A 22,060-nucleotide genomic window follows, 5' to 3' on the forward strand; every position below is an offset into this window, starting at 1 on the left:
TACTGAGATGAGAATCAAAAGAAATGCCAAAACCTTTCATCAGATACAAAGGCAATACTGTCTTAATCCTACGGTGCTCTCTGAATTCTGAGGGGATTAATCGCACTAATTGTCTCCAGTCCAATTAAGAATTTATTCTCTACTGCAGTGCGCAGTAAGAGTATTACAAATGTGAACCCTAGCGTGTTAATTGGATTTAATTTGTAATTATTTCCAAAGGAATTCAAAGAAAAGAGGAATGTTATGCAGTGGTATTAACTTTTAATTCATTACAACGTGCGTTTAGATAGCAATAGGAGGAGAAAGAGACCCTTAAGTATCCAGTTATCTTTCTTAATACAACCTGCCATTTTGGCGTCAAGTGTGGACTACAAATCATCTGGCCTGTGTGATTATAACCAGGGAAGGTTCTCAGCGTTACTGCTCTTTTCACTGATAGGTCTGAGCAGATAAAGTTCACATTCCAGTCTGTCTGTAGTCCTTGATTCAGGACTTCTTATAACTTAATTACAAATACCAACCTACACAGGCACTGCAGTACACTTAACATTCAGGCTCCTACCATGCTTTCAAGTGCCATTACTTTCTATCTCAGTTTATACATGTTTAAACAGAATTAACTTAGTCGTATCACTTTAATTCTATACCCTCCAATGTTAACACAGCGTACATATTTCATATATAAATGAGTTCAGGGAAAGATAAAGAGAAATGTGTTTATATTGAACACGCGCATTTTATTTCCCCCATAGCCATGATAACTGTTAAACAGCTGAGAGTCTTAAACTGCTGTATTCTGTGTTTTTACAGCAAAATAATTATTTTCCACTCGGCTCTCAAAAGAGATGAAAAAATCCAAAAGGCTACTGCATTCCCATTCTCAACCATTCCCACAATGCACTTCAACAATCAAATTTTTTCAGGCAGCAAAGAGAGCTGTCGGACCCTTTCTTTTTTCACCTGTGCTATTTTACCTTGTGCTATTTTCATAGCCAGCATTTCTTTGAAAGCTTTCCATTAAATCTACAATCGGAGCGCAAACAAATTTAACAGTCTCAAAAATACCGATGTGAATGGGGCCATTTAGCACATTGTTGTGTGTATTTGTGATGATAACCAACCTAAAAATTACTGTGTGTGCAGTCACGCCAACATAAACATTACAGTGTCTGTGGTAATAGCCAGCTGAAGCATTACTGTGCGTGGTGATAACCAGACTAAGCATTGCAGCAGGCCTATGTGTGTGATGATAACCCACATAAACATTACCATGTTTGTGGTGATAACCAGCATAAACATTACCATGTGTGTGATGATAACCAGCATAAACATTACCATGTGTGTGGTGATAACCAGCATAAATATTACCGTGTGTGATGATAACCAGCATAAACATTACCGTGTGTGTGGTGATAACCAGACTAAGCATTACAGCAGGCCTATGTGTGTGATGATAACCAGCATAAACATTACCGTGTGGTGATAACCAGACTAAGCATTACAGCAGGCCTATGTGTGTGATAACCCACATAAACATTACCGTGTGTGTGGTGATAACCAGCATAAACATTACCATGTGTGTGATGATAACCAGCATAAACATTACCATGTGTGTTGTGATAACCAGCATAAACATTACCGTGTGTGTGGTGATAACCAGACTAAGCATTACAGCAGGCCTAGGTCTGTGATGATAACCAGCATACACATTCCAGGGTGTGTGGTAATAACCAGCATAAATATTACCGTGCATGTGGTGATAACCAGCATAAACATTACAGTGTCTGTGGTGATAACCAGCATAAACATTACAATGTCTGTGGTGATAACCAGCATAAACATTACAGTGTCTGTGGTGATAACCAGCATAAATGTTACGTTCCTGTGGAACATGCACATCAGGGCCAAGTGCAGTCTGTCAAAATTCTCTGACACAGAACCGCTGCAAAGTGGCCAGGATGGCAGGCAGACGGCTTCACAAGGCCAGTCGCCATGGCTCCTCTCCTGAGACGGAAGCGCCATAAATTGGAGCATGGTGTTGTAAAACCCCCCAAATGGAGGCTCGCCTCCCCACTGACTATTTCCCTCGTCCTCTTAAATGACAATAATAATTAACGACATTAAGGCGTATACTTCAGAGCCTCTTAAACAGAGTTTTATAGCTTTATGAAAGGTTAGCCTATTAAGACATGTACACACAATGAGGTATTATGTGGTGACATCAGAGGTGAGCATTCACCGTACTTGTGAATGTGTTGGTGCCCAGGTCCCTGTGCGTAATAAATATTCAGAACAATACAGCTTGTTAATATTAATAAATAAATACATACGAGTGATGATTAAGTGAATAAAACTAACAATGCAATTACACGCTGTACCATCTATCAAGCGCCGCAGACCACCCACAGAATGCATTTCAAATTGGCCTCCCTTTCTAATAACTAAAGTGCAAAGCTTCAAATTGGGACGGCATGTATATGGGACTTTACGTGGTCTCCCACAGACAGAAGTACAATGACAGTCAAGAAAAACTGTGCGAAGAAACACATTACTGGAACAAATGAAGGGAAAAAAATGCAGCATTGTATTGGAACATGGCTTCTTTCCTTCCTGTGCAGCATATTGGTTAAGGGTTTACTGTAACTTTGCACCATTTAGATATCAATAAGGTACACAGACAGATTTTTAGAAAATGTCTCTAAACACAGTATATGCATGGTGATTTTGAGTAACTTGGATTTATATTGAATGCATTTTTGCTGCGATTATACTTTACTCACTTGAATTTGCACACTGGTTGTATGTGCACTATAGTACAGGACTAACTGTATATTGTTTGACTAGATGCTTTTTTAAAATTATTGGCTGAGGACTTGTTATATAGGTGTGCACTGATACTTGCACCTAACCCTACATTTAATCACCTAAGTTTGGCAAGGTAGGGCACTGATGTCTTTCTTTGACAACCATCTGATTTAGCACAGTGAAAGGCATCATTTTCATTTCATAAATTCTAAACAGCCCAAAGAATATGTACTCACACTCAGAGCTATGTCCTGTACTGTCCTGTTTGCCGGTATTCTGCAAGAAGTTTACAGGGGTAGAGTTTGCTATTGACTGTCTGCTTTTCAAGTAATAATGTGTTTACTCTAGCTGTGAAAGAAATCATTCCGTGTGACAAATCCTCTTTAAGAGTAATGTCCTTATTTAGAATTAAGGTACCCATTTAGAGGGTTGTTTGAGTGCACTAACATTATATCTATCTGTTTCAATGTGTCCATGATCTACACCTCTTTGTGCTTTTTTTCTCTCTCTGTGTCTTAGACGGGGTCTGTTCTGTGTTACGGGCATCAGTATGTGAGCATGTGTGTGTGAGTGTGTGTGTGTGTGTGTGTGTGTGTGCGCATGAGCATCTGTGGTATGTGTGGGAGAGACGCTGGTAGGGGGAACCTACACTGTTCACAATGCCTCCCAGCGAAAAAGGAGATTTAAGCTAATAACGCAATTTAAAAACAATAACATTTGCAAGTAAAACGGCGCACTTAGCTGATGGTTTGTTTGAGAATGACAGGGAGATAACTAGAGGATAAAGAGACGTTCCTAAGCAGCCCTTGAATAATGTGTGGAAGAAGCTGCTTAGCCGTAAAGTCGTTAAGAATCAGATCAGGCTGTTGTGCACTACCAGTACTGCCAGGAAAAAAAACAAAACACCTTTGCCCTTCTGAAGCAACCGTCAATACACCATGTCAAAATTCTCCCTGATATGCCAGAAATAAAGCCCAACCATTCTAACTGCCGATATAGCATTAGCCACACTTACATCATTGTAAATAAGTGCAGTTGAATAAGTAGGCCACAGAGGGCTATGTAAGCCTGGGCAAATTGCATGTTTAGATGACTTTATAGAAACGGTGAAGGTGAGAGGAACTGGTTCACGAGGCTCCTTTGGACAGGAAAGCGAGAACTCTGATTTGGCTGACCTGTCCTTGTAGCCGGAGGAGCCGTGCGGTGTTCACACCCCTTTCTCTGTCCTCTGATTGGCTAGTCCAAACGCCTCCTGCACCAATCCTCCTGTTCACAGTGTGTTCACAGTCTGCCCCACATACAGTGGCTCCACCCTCCTCTCACTTCACCCTCATGTTCGCTGCTGTTGCACACGCACACTTATACTCATTGGTGCATTCCTTCCAATTTTAAGTCCAGACAAGTAATAGAATCCGTATTGTGATAAATACGAAAGACCAGGTTCCCAAGATGACACACACAACACTATAGGACCTCCATGTGTGGATGTTCCTCTCTGCGCCCAATTAGTAAGCAGAGCTGAGCATAGGCTGTGCACCGTCTGATGTCTCCTGGCTGGGTGTGGAAACTTTGCCCCAGTTCTCTGAAAACACTGAAAACAATTAAAAATGTGTAAAGGATGCGTTCCAGGGGCCTGGTCTGGAGGTCTGTCAGAAATGATTCAGACAGACACTAGCGCAAGGTCTGTGCCCACCCTGCTGATTTTAGCATCCGATTAGGAGTTTTCAGACCTATTATTCAGGAAACATGAACACGTGGGTCTATGCAAGCGTGTTCCAGATGTACAGATCACCAATCTTCTTCTGTCTCCCGACTGTCTTGCTTGTGTCCAGGCTCTCTCCGCAAAGGCCTCCCTAGCATTAAGATCAATTACGGTAGTGATCTCAGCCAATTTCAGACGACTGTGACAGGACAGCCCCTGCAAGGGCTTGGGATGCAGTGATGAAGCTTTCCTAATTCTGGCACTGTCTCGCACAACCAATACGTCACCCTGGGACGGCAAAAAGCCCAGGCGGCTACCCTGCCGTTTGAGTGAAGCATTGTGCCTGGCACTCACTACGTTTCACCAGACCGGAGATCCCTATTCCCTTCTCCCATTTTCCCAGTCCGCTCTCTCTGCCTATCTGGCCTGAATATCTAATGGCGACAAGCTTGGCACTAGCAGCTGAGCATATTTCCGAAGGATCCTGACACAAAGAAGCCCCCAGTGACACCCCTCCATTGAGTCACATTGGGATGGGAAAGGGACAGCATCTGGAAAAACAAACAGGAATCCTGGGAAAATATCCAGAGATAAAATATGGCTCTGAACGCACACTCCATATCTGTGCCATAAAGCAGACACCAAGGTCACGTCCCAATTGCGCTGCATGGCTCATGAAAATATAATATGGATGTTTCCTCCCTGGGGGACAGTAACAGAGCAAATACAATATTTCTTTTAGTTTACAAACCTTGCTGTGCATCGCCCGATTAGACAGTTTATATTTTCATTCTCATTACGCTGCATTGAAATTAAGCTGCAGGTCTACCTGTCTACCAGCAACAAAAAGGTACAATTTCAGCACAATTAGCATGGTGGCAAACACATAGCAGGCTCACAAGGCCATTCAGAAGAATAAAATTAGGACAACTAATTAGTACTAGGCCTAAAATGAAATAACCAGAAATGTGTCCTCAAATCCACTTACCCATAGCAAAACTGAACTTAAATGTGTAATTATGTTACAGCACATGCTTCTGCTGAATCCTAAATTTGGACAGGTCAGTCGCCATAGTTTTGCAGCAAATCTTTCACCTTGTGAAATGCAAAAAGACTGTACAATATGAAAAGCTGAACAGGAAAATGAACTGAGCAATAAAATAAAAACAGTGTGTGGAACGGTTCCTGCTACTAAGCAACCAGAACATGCATCGTAAGAACAGAGTTCAGTATAACTATCAACAGGCTTAGGCTATCAATTCAAATACAACCCATCCAACCACCAAGAACATTATCCTCTTAACAAGTCAGATGCAGATACATTTTCTGAGAAATGGTGATTAAAGAGATAATGAGCATGCTCTGAAATGCGGAGAAGGATTTCTCTTCAGGTCGGACACATTGCTGGCCTCTCTTTCGTAGCCGAGAGCACTTCCAGAGTGGCCCCAGACCAAGCGGACGCGATTCAAGCACGCTTTGGGGTAACGCAAGATCATTTCTGTCACACTTGAACATCTGGACCCGATTAGGAATTAATGACTTTACAATGCCGGTTGTCATTTAACCTGCAAGCAATTGACCTGTATGTTGAAAAGTTTCTTGGACACTTGCAGAATTCGGAATGCCGCCCGTGGCATCATAAATCATTCCGCTCAGTTCACTGGCAAAACGTATGGTTGTCATTTCCAGGCCTCTTTTGGGAACATTTACATTAATGCAGAGTTTGCTGTGATGGTTTGTCAGGGTTGCGGAGGACACCGCAAACGGACAGTGTGAGAAACTGCTGAGAAGAAAAAAAGAAAAGAAAAACGTCCTTGCTAAGAGTAATTGATTGATGCCTCTACGTTACAGGACTTTGACTGATTTTAATTTATTTGACATGTTTCTTTATCAAACGGTGATTCCGACTGGCGGGTTTGACAAGGATCCAAATTCTCCACAAACGGCTTCGGTGGGGAGCCCTAGTTACAGCGATCCAGACTCAAAGAGTCCAAAAGTATTTTTAAAGGGGTGTGGGATTCCAGGGCTGGCCGGAAACTCAGCATGCCTAATTTTTAATCTCCCTGTTACTTTAGATGAGAGAGAAGAGAGAAGAAGAAAAAAATCAGCATCTGCGTGCTGCTTTGATCCACACCCTGCCTTTTCCCAGTAGGTGGTGTTGAGGCGATGGAGGGGGGGTGGTGGGGGGGGTGGAGGAGGTGGAGGGGGTGAAGGACACCAGCCCGTGGCCGGGAGATGAGGAGAGCTGGTTAATAATTCAGCTTAAAAACAAGCAGGGTCCCAGGGAGAAAGGGCAAGATGCGCTTGTCAAGAACTCTATCAAAAGGCCAGCAAACAGACCGAGCGAGAGCAAACCTTTGAGGTCAGGAGCTGTTTGTCTACCACAAACCACACGAAAATAGCCTGTCTGTCGAAGTGAAGTGGGAACAGACGGCGGACGACCGCAAGACGGTCAATGGCGGAGCCTCTCAGGTCGCAGAAGGAGTAGGGAGACCGCTGGCGGCGGCGGCGACGGCCGTCCACGCGGCCCGCCCGTCAGACGAGCGCCTCGCTTCCTCCCTCAGAGAGGAAGCCAACGGCCCCTACGTACGCAGCCTCCCTCACCAGCTCTGCCAGCCTTCGCCAAACAACAGAGACCAGGCACACATCAAAGCGCTCGCAATTTACACCTTGACTGCGTACGACACTGGCAGGGATTAGAGAACCGAGCTCTTTTTAACACGGGCCAACACACAGTTTGACTGCAGCAAATCAGCATAAGAATCTGACTGTGAGAACCCCTCCGGATGCAATGATTTACCTTAGAACAGCGTGCCCTTGTTTTTATCCTGTGGTTGAACCACAGCGTTCGATATTCACATATGAAAGCCACAGTAGTATAAGAACTATGCACTGCTGACACACCTTTGACATTTAAGATCAAACACTTTTACTTTTCTACGGAAAGTCTAAAATAAGCAGATACGTAAAACTTCAGACACCACTGTTTCCTTTGCACGTCTTCTGTGTGGACAACAAAGTCTAATTTGTTGTGAAATTAGAGGACCTTCCTTCAGTATTTTTAACGGAACAAAAGAATAATTCAGCTTAGATGAGGTCATTCACTTCCACTTGCAAAAAATGGCACCATACCTACAGTAAACTTAGCTAACCATTTTTATCCATTTTTTTCTCTTTTGTTATAAACTGTAATGTTCAACTGTATTTGTACTTATCAGTAAATTTGGGAGAGTTCAAATGAGCACAACTTAACCTACAAAACTCTTTTCAGTAACAATCTACGGTTAGAGATCTGAGATTTTTGCAACATAAAAATAGGGTGTTTACAGTTTTGACCTTATCGTATATGTCATGGACTTAAAAAGGCTGAACCAAATAGTTTTAAAGCCTTCTCTCTTACTTCACCAAGAAGATACGGTTTTCCTTTCCCAACCTCATGAAAACCAGAACATGAGAGCTCAAGATCGTAAAATGAATAAAGATGATCCCATGAGCTATAATTCCATGATATCAGTTCCAAAGGGGAAAAAAAAATGTGGGGACAGGTAGTACTAGGTCACTGCCTAGCCTAACATGGAATGTAGAGGAGCCAAATCAGGCCTAGTGGGGTAGAAGGCTGTTCACCCCTCACATAGCTTTGAGGTGACTAGTCCAGCACAAAATGCATAATTCTCTTAGATAAGATACACTGATCAAAAGATATAGAGTAAAGTATGCTTACTGATTGATCATTTACTTGCTGAACATTTGACCACTCATTCATATGAAAGGCCTCTTACCATAGTTTAATGGTCACTTCCATACACTAGAAAGGTCAGAGCTCACGCAATTGGGTGATTTGACTAAATTCAAATTACTCCAACACCACAAATGCTATACCCTCTTCCTTCCACAACTTTTTCGTTAATATTTGGGCTTAAAATAACTGCATTTTTAGAAATCGACTCAGTAAACAAATGCAGGCAGTTTGTGCCATTTTCTTCACAAAAACCCTCAACTGGACAATAAGTAGCACATGTTGCTACTCAGGTGTCAATGGGCTGCTACCATCTTCATCAAACGATTGCAATTCATTTTTGTATGATTATGTACAAAGTTTGTTTTAATAGCACTTGAGCAAACAATTCGTATCAAAGCATTGGCCATTCAGTTGCTGAATAGCATGCCAGAGGAGAGAGAGAAATTATGTTTATAACTCCGCAGAGATAATGCCTCTGACTTTATGCTAAGCATGTCATTATTATTTTCTTGCTTTTTTGAAACACAGTTCTTTAATGTCACCCATTATTCAATTCATATCACTAATGGAATCTTTTAACCAGCTGTGAAACAGCTGATTGGGTTGATAATCACAGCTGTAATTGTAGGATTAATAACACTACATATGATCTTATTAAATTATGGATAGTAAAAGATAAAGATAAACTCACAGATGAAGTTAATGCTTAAATCAGAAGCAATCAGGATACTACTCTTTGATTGGACATTGCAAAAAGTTATAGCCAAATGCGCACTTTCAAAATGAAAACCATGTGAAAAAATGAGATGCTATCTTGTCTACCACAGTTGTGATGTAGAAAGCAGACAGCTAAACAGAATAGATCACACAATGTTTGTAGTACTCCACTGGTAATGTTTGGGAGACATCTTCCATACATCCTCAGGGGATAAATCTCACAGAACTGAGGAAAATTGTCTAAAGGGAATAATAGAAAACAGATACCTGCATGCAGTAGTCTATATTCCTCAGTCTCGCACCAGATATTTTACATCGGTGAATTTTCCAGGTCAAGAGCAGCTTCAGCCATTTTGTTTCTCCCTCCTTTTCTCACAGATCATGCCCACTCAGGTTACCACTGTGCCACACCACGGTACTACAGCACAGCAAGCACCAGTGGCATGAAACGGCATGTCTCTCACTCACAGCAAATGGGAGGTTATGGGTGCCTGGGCTCATTTTTGAGAGGAGCCAGGAGATCGGCAGCCCGAGGAAGCCCCTGTTTGGCTCAAACCCTCCCTGCATATGGCAGGACCAGGCCAGCTGGGTCCCAGCACTGCGGGTACTCAGTCAGTCACCGTTGGCTACAGGCACAGCCAGCGCTTGGACCTGTGACTACAGGGCCCAGCCTGCACTGGGGCAGGGCCAGCACCGTCTGCCCACTGAGCCACGTAGGGGTCCCGCTGCAGTGCAACATGAAGTGTGCGTTACGACAGCATCGCTCGGCGCGAGCTTTTGGCGCACGCCTTTGGCGCGGGCGGAGGCTGACGTAGTGAGCCAGCACAGAACCCCCACCCCCACCCCCCGGGGCCCCACCAGGAGGGCCAGGAAAACGACACGCAGACTCACCGCTCTCCTCCGCACCATTCAAGGCATTCAAAAGGGCCCTGTGAACACAGCGCTAAGGACGGCACTCGAGCCGAGCCCACAGAGGGTCCTCCACACTCGCGCAACAGAAAACAAATCCGCGCGTCGCCGCTGCTCTTTCAAACGCGGCGCTCTCGAGCGGCTGAGGGGCCAGGAGCAGCTTTCTGCTCTTCAAGGAGTCTTCAAGTTTTAATGTCAAACGGTCCCGTTAGAACGAAGGCAATTCCGCATCGGTATGCTTCGCGAGTGGTACCTTAAACAGTTTTGGCATGCCAATGCGTTCTTGCGAGTAGAAATCCACAAAGTTTCACAGTGTAAATATCAGCCAAGTAACTCTTCTGCAGTTCTGGTTTGCGTGATGTATGGAATAATGTTTTCATAAATGTTTTAAAACTGGGGGCTATGCTGGTAACAACATACTGTAGTATACTGTTTACTTGTTTGTGACAGCATACCTACGTGTCTGCTTAGCAAACTTTGTTGAAAGAAAAAAGAAAGAAAAATATATATTTTTTTAACCCTAAGTGGCTCAGCCAATGAATGTGGTCACCAAAGCAGCAGGGCGGGCCCTATAATATTAGACATCTTAAGCTAAACTCACAGTCTACCAGTCATCCTGAGCAAAAGAGACCATACACCTTTCCTCTGATTGACACTAACTCCCCTGCAGGGCCTGCAGGTTAGACAGCAGTCACTGGCTCGCTCACAGCTGAACCAGGTCAGGGTTGTTCCAGCCCCTGGATCGCTTTGACTCGAGAGGCACAACTGACAATTCCAAATTGGAAAAGGAAAAATGTTAAGACATCTTACAGAAGATAAAATTACTTCAAAATGTATCACCACAGGTAACAGTTTTTGCAAGAGGCATGCTCGAAGCTTTACCTTTGTTCTAAACACACTCTCACAATTGAACACAAAAAAAAACAAAAGAAGAAAAAAACCAAGTTGCTAGCTGTACTAGCTGCTAAGATTTAGAACGTTTATCCCTGATCTTGGACCAGTATTTCAGGGCAGTACTCATACAGAGTTTGAGTTTGCCAAAAGATCTTTTTTTACAACCACAAGTCCTACTTATCAGAATGCTTTAGTGGTTTTTGAGTATAGCAAATTGGATAGACCATTGTATGGAGTGCTGAAATATCTCAACCAAAAAGGTACATAATATGTCATGAATTAATCCATCCATCAAAATTACAGAATTTAAATCCATTATACTACCTATATTTCAGTTCAATAGCACCATTCACAATGAATGCCATGCCGACAGCCCAGGAGCAAGCAGTCAGTGAAACAGAACTGCGAGAGTTACTTGGTTGATGTTTACATAATGAGCTGGTACTGAATACCATCGTGCGCGTACACACCTGTCTGTCAACCGCCACGCTTAAGGCTTAGATCACGGCTCTCTTTTCACCCAGAACAGCGAAACATGCTAAAGGTTACACACTGGAGGCCACTCCTCGTTCAAAGCCATCCAAATGCTAAAAAGGAACCGTTAAATATTAAGCCAAACAAAAAATTGGCAGCGAACTATACAGATCAAAATCTGGCGAGACACAGAGACACAGTCTATCAGCGAGTCTGGCTTAACAATAGCAGGAAATCTCATATTGTGCGAACGCATCACTCATCAAAATTTTCACATGCACGATAATCTTGTAATGAATAATGATACGTCAAAAGGTGCGTTATTTATGCAAAGGATAATCTGTCATCTCATAGCTGAAGTATGACTTCACCGTGACAGCCTGGGCCCTTGATGATCACGTACACGCACGGCCCAAGCGAAGCTAACGCTAGGTGCCATACTGCATACAGTTTCATTTTTATTACTGCATCAGGTAGAAAAGGAGCTTGTCTGCATGAAGAGGTAGACGGGGCTAACATACAGGTGTCCAAAGCACACCTGAACGACCTGGTGCTTGAAGTGGGCCCCATTACTGCAGTGAGGAGGGCCAAACTTCAGCACGCTGGCGTGTTTTGGTCAGCGCTGTATTAGCGGCCTGGCGCGTTGGTTGAGGCGGTATTCAGCGGGCGGGGGGGGCGTGGGGGGGTTTGCGGGGGGGGGAGGGAGGGAGCAGAACACGGCGTAGGCCAGAGACCCAGCCTGCGCTTATTATTATCAATTAGGGTCAAGTTGAGAGGCGCGCGAATAAACAGGGAATCGGCCGGAGAGATGGGGTGGGGGGGTGGGTTGGGGGGGGGGGTAGCTGAAGAAACACGGAAACGGCGCCAATTAATTCCAAAGCAGAGGCAATATGAATGATTTAGTGGCTAAACGCGCAACGTGCCGCGCGGAGAGAGAGTCTCGTCCGAGTGCCCGGTGCGCTTTTCTATTTTTTTTATTTTATTTTTTATTTCAATTTTTTTGGAAAGTGAGAGTGGAAAGGAAGCGCTTGGCACACGCTGCAGCGCCAGCGCTGCGAACGAGAGAGAGCGCGTTTGCGAGTGGCCCACGCCCGGGGGGCTCGGGGGGGGGGGTGGGGGGACCGCGCGGCGTCGACGCCAAGCTCCCCTTTTTCCTCGTGGATTCCCCAATCATCCAATCATCTCGACTGAGCAGGTGCTCTCAAGGTAAATTGGCACCAATCGACACGGCGCACTTATTTCACTGACAGCTTTATTCCTTTTTATTTCCCCCAGCTGCTGTTTTTATTACCAGCTGACTGTGCATTCATGTTGAACAATATTAAACATGTATAAACTGAATTATATATCACATCATACAAAGCTTTTAAATTGCTTAAACTGCATGCAAGTGCCTTCTGAGGTCGAGATGGGGTACAGAGTAGATTCCGTGTAATAAACAAATGGAAATCAACGCAGAGATGGTGGCTTCCTTCCTTTCTGGTGTAATTTGATACATTTTAGAGACACACAGGGAATACACAATATATGAAACCGGGACGGATGATGGTATACACAGAGACATAAAGCATGGAATGCAGTGGAATTATAATAGAAGGTTTATTACTGCCGCCGCAACTCGAATAGACTACTACAGATTCCCGACGACTGCAAAAAAAAACAAAAAAAAACAGAAAGCTTCTTACGCTCTGAACGACAGACACAGGGCTCCAGAACTTTCTTAAAAAATAAAAAATAAAAATTAAACATCTACGGAACCTTGAAGTCCTTAAGGCCATTCTGATTTATTCCACCAGTCAACAGGGCAAGAAGAGTCGAGGGTAAGGAGAGGGTGTCGGGTGCAACGGCACTGAAAATGATGACCTGGACCCTCCAAGCATGCAAGCTAATTAATAACAGCCCTGGGAAACTGTCTTTAAATAGGGCCCCGCTTGTGTTCCTGGTGTACAGTAACGTCCCTATTAGACAGGGGGACAGGAAGCTGTCAGTTATTAATGGGCTATTGTTGTTCGCCGCCGCGTATCTAGCCAGGGCCATGTGCTTATCAAGCCCGTAGGACCGGGCCCTTACAGGGGCCCTCTGACCCGGAATCGCCCTAAATCTCAGCGCCTTCGCCCCCCTCACGCAGATAAGACCGGCGCGCTCGCTTAGGATCGCGGGCCTTGCCTAAGTGAGTTCATCTTGTTTTTCCAGATGAGTTATTGTTGGTTTCCTGCAGACTGCGATTAGGAATAAAGATGTGGGGGGTGGGGTGGGGGGGGGGGGGTGGTATGTGAATTTCTCACCACAAATAAAGGCGCCTTTCCAAGCAGGGAGCCCCAGAGGGAAGCGTGGAAGTAGATGGTGACAGAGGCCGTGTGGCGGTGGGGGCGCCGGACCACCGCGACCAGCCGTGCCACGCCATTGGCTGCCTGCCACGCTGGCACCCAGGCCCTCCTCCTGAGGGAAACACTCAACACCCTCAACCTCTGCAGGACAGGAAGGGCTAAGTGTTTCCCCCTCGAATCCATCCGCTTCCTTTTTTCAAATGAATTCTAATAATAAATTAGAATCATAATGATAAAGATCTGTGACTTTGCATTTTGTGTGCCCGTGTGTGCATGCAAGTCTGTGTGTGTGCGTGCGTGTGTGCGTGGGTGCATAAGTGAGCACGCGTGTGTGTGTGTGTGTGTGTGTGTCTGAGAGAGCGCAACAGCTAGCCACGATGCTAATCCCTAAGTATTATCTGCAAAAAACGTTTAGACGACCCAGGGAGCCATTCAAAGCAAAAAAACAATAACCCCGATGGTCCCGTGTTTTTATAACAAACACTGAAAATCAATTTCTGCTCGGCTCTCGGAGACCGGCTCCGGGACGGAGCTCGGCATATGGAACATGTCAGGCTCAGAAATGAAGCGGTTTGGTTTCACTGGGCTGCGACTGTTAAACCTCCCCTGTTTTCCTGCTCATTGCACAAGCAGTCCTGGCTGACTGCAGATAGTCAATAGAAAGAAAATGAACAAAGTGTTTTCAGGAGCTGCCCCGCAGGGCTGAACGGCTCCCTGTATCGGAACAATAACAAAACATGTCAGAATCATTATCAGCGCTAAAGATATGATTAAACCAGCGCCACGGCCTCCATTTCTTTATATAAAGGAACGCCCCGTTGTGTTTTTTTTTGAATGACGCTTTAGTGCGCTGATCTCCGGGGCTGAGCCAAGGGTTCAGCTAGCACAGTTAGCGCACGCACAATGCACCGGGTCAGCCCCGCCGCAGGCAAACAGGTCAGAGTCCGCGTCAGCTTCAAAACGCTCCTTCGGTGTGCTGTGATGCGGAGACGTCCGCGTTGCCGTGGTCACAGCACATAAACGCTCGTGTTGGACACGTGTATCGGAGTGCTTCCATCTCTTAATATCTTTTCCCTTTTCTGTTGCTTTAGGCAGGAAGTGAAGGAGATCTACAGATAACAGGAAACACTCTTTGACTGGTTTAACCCTTTGAACTATGTTTTTCTGTAACTGATTTTTCCAACATTGCAAGTCAGTGTTCTAGAAAATCCATTGCTTTCAATTTCCAGTAGTGATTGTTACCCCAGAATTAGAATGGTCAGTTAAGAACGTTCTAATCACATATTTGTGACTTACACCTTAAAGGGTTAAAGTGGGTGCATCCCAACGGTAAAGAAACGATGCAGCACCAGTAGAGGGGAATGGATTTCCAAACGCTACTAAACCCCCAAAACTGGTTTTCCCTGGCTGTGCAAGCAAGGAATGGAGAAAGGGATAAAAGATAGGGGAGGAAAAAGCTCCTACTGGGGACTGGAAGGAAAGCGTCTCCAGAGCTACACTCCATCATCACAGCGCCCTCTCTGGATGGACGGGTGCAAGCGCTTCTTTTCATTAGCAAAGGGGTTATGGGGGAGAGGCCTGGGACCGCTCTGGGCTTTGAGGCTTGGAGGGGAAGCGGGTTTGGCCCTTGCGGACGGGGTCCCCCGCTCTCTCTCTCCCTCCGTCCTCTGAACCCCAGCAATCGGAGCGCGCTGACATCCTGCCTCTCCCCCTGCGTCGCTTCTGAGAACCCAGCCGCTCCCCTCCGGCTGCTGCCAGAAATCAGCCCCGGCGCCTTATTAAAGACAAACAGAAAACTACCAGAGTAGCTTTTACCGAACACAAGTATTTTGACAAGAAATGTTCATATTTCATTTGAAATTTATGAAACCTCGCCGCCTGCATTCCCCAGAGCGGACTCCATTGTAAATGAAAGTAGCAGGCGGTCGAGATTAATATTATTTCGCCCGGCGTCGGAAGAGCACTTTAAAGAGGAGGCAGCGCGCTTCATCCGTCTTTCGGCTCCCCGGGACTCGGATGGGAGCAGACCGCGGCTTCCAAAGCCAGTTTAAAAATATTCAGAGCGGGCTTTATTAATTTATGTAGAGGAGAGGCTGCTATCATGTCGCATCAGCGCCGCGCGCTCGGAAACGCCGGGTTGAAGTTCATGAAGACGCGGCGGACGTCAGTGGCTCCCGCTGCAGACGCTTGTTCCAATAAGGATCAGGCGGCGGCGCCTGTAGCTTTCGGTTAGGCGCTGCGAGCGTTCGTCAAGGTGACGGATGACAGCCCGGGACGACGGGGCGTTTGAACCGCGCCGCGCCGCTCCTCCTCGGGCCTCTCGAAAAAAGGTTGAGGCGCCGCGCGTCCGGAATATCCGATGGCGGGGCGGAATCAATCTGGCCGGTCGCAGCGCGGGCCGCCCGCACCCCCGGCCCCCCGCACCCCCCAAACCCCCCCCCCCGCCTCCCCCTAGCCCCGGGGTTTTAACCCATCCCGCACCCGCCGACGCCTCAGCCGCGGACGGGGTAATGATTTCTGACGCCCCGGGACAGCTCGGAGCGCCGCGCCGCGGCACGCTAACGTGATGGATGCCGGTCACGGGAGGCGGGGCCTTCAAACGCCGTTTCCTCAGAAACTCCCGGAGCGGGGGAGATGCTGTCGTTGGTCAGTGTGCAACCAGACGCGGGCGGGGGGCGCGTCGGCGCTCCCCTCCCCGGCCTCCGCCGCCCCTCGCGGCCGACCAACGCCAGCGCCCTTCGTCAGCGCGCGCCCCAACATCAGCCCTGAAAGGGAGACTTCCTGAAGGTCCCGGGGAGGGCAGGGGAGAGGGCAGATCTGCTGCGGAGACGCAAAGTGTGGTAATTGCGGGCGTTCGGGCTTTAAGCCTTAAACCATTTCACGGCTCCTGAGAGTTAAGTGATACCATTCACCATTAAGCTGAGAACAACCAGGTTCCTTTTTTGGATGAATTAGCATGAATGATTTATCAGGGCAGGGCTTTTGAAAAGATGAGCACATCGTGTCCAACCATCCAAAAAAGAAAAAACATCATTGTTATTCACGTAATCATTAGAAAAGTCCTTTGAGGAAAATAACATTGTTAAATTGTTATTATTTTATCAACAGTAAATGATGTCATCATGTCATCCTGTGGTGTATACTGCAGTTTGAAGATTGCATCATTACTGTATGTATATTTAGCTATGCAAATACATTAAATAACCAGAATACACCCTAAAAAAGGAGGTGATACAACACCCATCGCCTGTTCAGAAATATAAACATTTCCCTTTCTAAATGTGACCTTGCTTACGATGTACTATATTCATCAGTCTCAAGCCACGTTGTTATAGGGAAGTATCAGCCACACAGTAATTTTTTTTTCATGCGTAGCAGTATCCCACAATGCACTGCACAACATCATTATATTAGCAATATCTACTGTATAGCAACTACAGTACATATCACAAAATTAGAAATTTCATTTGGCACCGTTGCTTGTTGCATTCACCATCCATCAGAGGCACTGATTTTATTTTAAGATGTAATTGATCAATTTCAGGAAATTGCATGTACTGATATCCTTCTGTACAATGAGTACAACCCATACTAAGTGTAGTAACTAGCTTTCTGTGTTAACTTTTAAATGCCCAAAAAAAATACATAAATAAACCGATTATTTTCCTTAAGCCAGCTTGGTAAGAACAATCCACAAAGAATCAATGGACTAAGGAAAATCCATCAGCTAAAAAAGGATAACCCACCTGCTTAAGCCATGCTGAACATTCTGTCCTTGTGCTCCTTAGCATTTTTGATCATGTACGTGCCAGAAACAGGTCTTCACATAAAAACACTTTTAACAGGACTGAGGGGGAAAAAAAGCTGTCAATATTACACTCTATCTCACGGTCATCAAACAAACCGCTCTGCGCCATAAACAGAGCACGATAAATCTTTATAGTAAAGCGGAACTAATGAGAGAAATAATATAATAATCAGGGGAATCAATAATGCTGCAAGTCTTCACAAAATAATACTGAATATCAAAATGAAACCAGCACAAGGCTGTGGAGGGTGCTACGGAGAGAAGAGCAGAAATGGTGGTAAAACACAATCTGAGAAACATCTGCTCGCGGCAACAGAAATGAAGAGGCAGGCGGCCGGACCCCGCTTAGCACTCTCCCTGATTCCGCTTTAATAACTGGACAAAATTTGGGCTCTGCTCTCCTCTTTTCCAAAGTGAGCATTTAGGGAGGAAAAAAAAAATGAAGGAAAGAGAGAAAAGGGAAAGATGAGGGGGTGGGGTGGGGTGAAAAGGGGGAGGCGGGGGGGGGGGGGGGGCTCAACATTTTTAATAGAAAAACAGTATATCAATTCAACTGCTCCTATGTCACCAGATTACTCTGCCTAAATCTGCCAGGGATTGGGAGCGCCAAAGGAACGGCCCGCCAATTCATTTCAATAAAAGAAGACTTAGCTGAGAGGAGGATAAATGACGAGGAGATGCTTTAAACTGATTTATGCCTCGCAGTAATAAAAAGAGCATTTCTGTTCGCGCCTGTTTAATATGCGAATATGCAGAGCATCTAGCTCCTGACAGCATGTCATTAATAAAACCTTGTAACTGAGCAGAGATACCAATATTTCATCTTTATGAAAATACATGATGATGGTTTTACACTGTATAATTTTTAAAGTTGTACCAATGTGCCAGTGCAGTAGTGATATCCTGTAATACACACACTCATAACTCAGAGCAGAATCATCCCACGCATTTTTATATTCTGTAACCTGAAGCAGGCCACTGGCCTATTGATTAAATGGGTAAAATTAGCTCGCATTTAGGCTGCCTATGTTGGGTACGTATGACAAAACATACACAGTCATATCCTTACTCTTGCACATGCACACACACACACACACACACTTGTGCACACACACACGCACACACACGGATACACATGCACACAAACAAATGTATGTTACTGCTGAATTCTAAAGATGACAGGAACTTAGGTGTGTAAGGTGCATGTTACACACTGGGAATGGGATACAAATAATACAGAAAACCTTATGCAGTTTATTTCAGTATCATTTAACAACACATAGTCACATTAGCAATGCTACTGTTTCCCAACATGATATTCCATATATAACCACACAATAATAAATACATACTGATTTAATTATAAATATTGGTTAAACAACAGTCTCAGAACAGAGCTGTGCAGCTACTTATCCTCACCACAAAGAGGTATTACATTCAATTACACTACCAGCCATATGGGCAATCTGGATTAATTATCTTAATTTAATGAACTTAATTTACTTTATGAAGTAATGATATTGCTATTTTGTTATTTATATGCATAGGCACCATACCAAATAAGCACTCATACTTGTTTACAAGTCTTAATGACAGAAAATCTAAAATGGATGTGAGCGTCCGGTGGACAAGCCCTATATAACAACAGAGCACGGCGGTCTACGGCGAGCTGGAGATGGCCGTGCTTAAAAGGGTCTAATGAAAGTGGGGGAATGAATTTATGTCAATGCGTATGTCCAACTGAAAACATTACACAATGCTGGCGATACAAATCACCTGGCGTATATTCAGCAAGCCTTGCGGACCACATCATTAAAAACCTGGCACCCACAATGCAGCAGCGGAGCCCAATTCTACACAAAGAAAAAAAAGGTCCCCACCCCCATAATCTTGAAAAAAAAAAAAAGAGAGTTAGGAAGGGAATTTTGGCATCCTGAAGATGGAAGCAAGCCGGACTGGCGATCGGCAGTGCTGTCCCTCTCCTCTCCCGGCTGTGGGCCAGCAAGAGCGCCCCCTGAAGGTGGTCACCGTATCACACCAGCGCTGGCAGAGGGGCCGGTGGCCTGGGCACAAGGCCACTCTCAGATCGCCAACAAAGTGCAGTTACGCTCTACAAATCTCCACGCGTAGCTATCTGAACCTCTCCCTCTGAGGAATCGCCCAATTTAACCATCTCCCAGAAGTCCTTGTAATATCTACAGTTTCCATGTATTTTGCATGAGGGAGCTACAGTGGGAGTATGCGATAGGAATCTCAGACTATTTAAATACAGAATTGGGACATCAAAGCAACCCTGATATTGAAATAACAGAAATAATTAGAGGAGGAATGAGGAGCAGAAACACCTGATTTACATAAAATGTTAATTAATCTCTTGGCTAGTGAGGTCAGGCAGAGAAACAGTTATTTTGACTTGGATCTCGACAGCTGCAGAACCATTCCGCAGTTTTAGTGGGTGGCCATTGGTTTTCCCAAATACAAGATGTCTGTCTTCGGAGCGTTTAATTGAAGGAGCAGTAGCAAGGCTGTGAGTTTCAAAGGGGAGATTCTACAGCCTGTTTAATGTTAGTTTATGAGATTATCATAAAGGTTGTTAAACTGAAAAGGAGGATAAACTTTTACGCCCTGCTACACCAGCAAAGGAGTCATAAAAGGTCTAAGTGTTACTGAACCACTTGGACAGTCCAACCACATTCCAGCCCCTATTGAAACGTACCTTTTTGGTACACAGAGACATTTGCTGAAGGAGAAAAAATCTAATTTTAACAAAGCTATATTTTATTTCACATGTATTTTAAAAATTATTGAATGAAAATGAAAGGAAAGACTACAGAACTGGTCTGATAAACCTTATGCCAGCAAAGATAGATTAAAAAAATATGCCACACAAAATTTAAATTCAGAAGCCATGTGTTATTTGACAAGTGCATGTAATGTTCTCATGTCACGAGCATTGCTGGTGGATGCAAAATTGGCAATTTTGCAGCTGCCAGAAAGCGATCTCAGATTCATTTCTACAGGACCAAAGTGCAAAGGTCACCATCTAAAGCAGGAAACAGAGAGAGAAAATAGTTTTGTGCTAATGAGATGTTCCACATGAAATAAAGCAAACTATTCTCCCTTCCCCTGTTTTAAACCACTACACTTTTGTCACACTAAGGAGCGCAATACAATGATGTTTGCTACCTTTAAATTAAAGCACCCAAAATGCACTTCCTTCTATGCCTCTGCTGAACATTGTGTCCATAGCAGGGGTTATCTGTATGATTTTGTTTAAGTTCAGGATATACATAAGGCAGCTTCGGTTTCAGGTCCCAGTAGGAAGTGTTTTCAGCCCACAGACGTTCATTTATGGGGGTCAGGACATGTCAAGATGGCCACACATCAGATTTCTTCTTGTTGAGGGAGACATTTGAGACTTGACACCATAGGCTGCAACAGCCTGGGCACCCTACAGGGTGGAACTGGTTTCACTGTCTTTTCAACTAAGCACATTTGACAGAGTAGAGAGGGCTCTACTGCCATTTAAAAGGCTTGGGATCGTGGCCCAGGACGTGCCGATGTACTGGGACAGAGTGAGAAGAAAACCCAGTCCCTCTGTACTGGCGGGTGCTGGACATGTCAAAATTTTATCTGTCATCTCACAGCACTTCAAAGGAGTGCGACGAGGCCTTTTTGTTTATTGTGCCACGGACACTTCGCTTTCCCGACAACCTGAAACAGCGAGCAGCTGGGGGGAGGACGGGAACTGTGAAACTGTGACAATGTTAAAAAAGAACTCAAAGGCCTATTTTTTTTTCTTGTTTAATGCCTGTCATTTGTACCGATTACAGAGTGACAGCTCCTGGGTTCCCAGTGATAACAGCCATCGGACTAGATCTGAGTTCAATGATTCTCACTAAAATAGAATTATCGTCTTTTGTGATGGATAGGGAAAAGTAAAGCAATACATCCTGATATACGCCAGGCCGACCCTTTCTCCCCCAACCCCCACCCCCACACCCCCGCCCCCGCCCGGCTCTTCCCGCGGTGACCTTGCGCGATCTATACGTGCTCGGGCAGCGAGAGCCTAACACTCTGTTCAAATGCATCAGGACTTTGAAATTTAAGTAGCTCTGAAATCCATCAATGGAGGAAGGGGAGGAGGAGGAGGAGGGGGGGACGGGGGGACGGGGGGGGGAGAATGGCCTGAGAGCAGCTATGGTTCATGCTCAGCGGCCTCCTGGGAAAACAGGCTAACCTGAAGGTCAATACGAGACGCGCTCCTTTCCAGTGCTCTGCGAGCTTTCGGGGGTGTGGACAGCGCTGTGGACGCTGCCTACGGGCTCTACGGTGGCCCACAGGACAAGCCCAGCCCGCTCAACCTCAACACTCATCTGAGGCTCCAAGCTCGGAGGAAGTTTTCTTGGTGGCAGAGCATTCAAATTGGATGTTTTGCTAAATATGATTTAGCTGGGATGATGTTAGAGTGAATTCCACTTTACAACCCCCAACTTAAAAATGTAACTGAAATTACTTAAATAATCATTTCTGTTAATATTATATTATTTGCCTGAATTAATTTAGTACAATCTTACCATGCCTATATTGCACTCCGGCCTACTCATTAGACTTCAGCATGGCATATAGTGCCCCCTGGTGTTTGACATCACTGTACATTCAGAGTATGCTGAATTCTAAAGAGC

The 22,060-nt window shown here is 45.0% G+C and overlaps 1 protein-coding gene and 1 long non-coding RNA gene across 2 annotated transcripts in view; one reads left to right on the forward strand and one right to left on the reverse strand.

The window, feature by feature from the left end:
* The window catches only part of wwox (WW domain containing oxidoreductase), a 305,089-nt gene that overhangs the window by 102,534 nt on the left and 180,495 nt on the right, over positions 1-22,060 (reverse strand). The gene's annotated exons all lie outside the window — the stretch shown is intronic.
* On the forward strand, positions 12,345-13,804 carry LOC118215189. Its single transcript, XR_004762789.1, has 2 exons — positions 12,345-12,446; positions 13,553-13,804. It is a non-coding gene; the product is annotated as an uncharacterized LOC118215189 (long non-coding RNA).

The sequence above is a fragment of the Anguilla anguilla genome, chromosome 16, assembly GCF_013347855.1.
Source record: "Anguilla anguilla isolate fAngAng1 chromosome 16, fAngAng1.pri, whole genome shotgun sequence".
NCBI lineage: Eukaryota > Metazoa > Chordata > Actinopteri > Anguilliformes > Anguillidae > Anguilla > Anguilla anguilla.